Source organism: Coenobita brevimanus, chromosome 60 (assembly GCF_032717465.1).
Source record: "Coenobita brevimanus isolate Jiangsu-jjx chromosome 60, ASM3271746v2, whole genome shotgun sequence".
Lineage (NCBI taxonomy): Eukaryota > Metazoa > Arthropoda > Malacostraca > Decapoda > Coenobitidae > Coenobita > Coenobita brevimanus.
This window is the reverse complement of record NC_137013.1, coordinates 23,503,978-23,504,818: the sequence shown is the minus strand read 5'-3', so window position 1 is coordinate 23,504,818 and position 841 is coordinate 23,503,978. Positions and strand designations below refer to the sequence as shown.

At 41.7% G+C, this 841-nt stretch overlaps 1 non-coding gene across 1 annotated transcript; it reads right to left on the bottom strand.

Moving 5' to 3' along the window:
* Positions 1–212: 212 nt before the first annotated feature.
* LOC145403494 (5S ribosomal RNA) lies at positions 213–331 on the bottom strand. Its single transcript, XR_013898013.1, has one exon. It is a non-coding gene; the product is annotated as a 5S ribosomal RNA (ribosomal RNA).
* Between the last annotated feature and the right edge of the window lie 510 nt (positions 332–841).

Here is an 841-nt window from a genome sequence, read left to right as displayed (position 1 = left end):
AACGACGAAAAACAATACCGCGCCGGACTCCGTCCGTGCGAGGTAAATATTGAGAAACTGGGTCTATGGGCATTAATTTTACATAAAAGCAGTACCATCCATCCATCCATTGCCAGACGCCATGTATCCCAAATGGGGTGGCCAAGGGCTTAGAGTTAATTGTTTTACAGGGAGGGGCACTAATCCTCCACCAACCCCACTTGACATAGGGATGCCAACAGCATCTGGTGTTCCCAGGCGGTCACCCATCCAAGTACTAACCAGACCCAACGTTGCTTAACTTCGCTGATCGGATGGGAAGCGGTGTACTCAACGTGGCATGGCCGTACACATTCATTAAATTTGTTAAGGAAAAGCTTTCTGTTAAATGTTATACTGTCTCTATAACTTTGGAAGGAGCAATGTAATGATTTAAAAGACAATAGCTGGGGGAAAGAAAAAAAGGACATTGGTTTCCCCTTCAAAGCTCATAGTATTTACCCTGAAATCTGTTGTTGAAGCGCTCAAGTACACTGAATAAGCTTCAATAAAAAAGAACTTACTAGTTTTAACGGTTACTGAGTTACAGCGCGTTAAATATCGAAAAACTTTGATCGCGTTCTTCTTTTTTGTTTTCTATTTTTGGCGGTTAGACACTGTTACTATAGTCAGACTCAAGTATAAAGTCCGTTTGGGTGAGGCCCGTGAGGGGATTCCCCTCTCTACAACTCTACCGCATCAGCCCCAGTACCTCTCTCTCTGTCATATGTCAGCTATTTACTATTTGAAATTGTGTATTAAACAATCTGTACTTATGAAATATATTAGATAAGGCTATATAGTGCTATGAATGTGTCGCTTT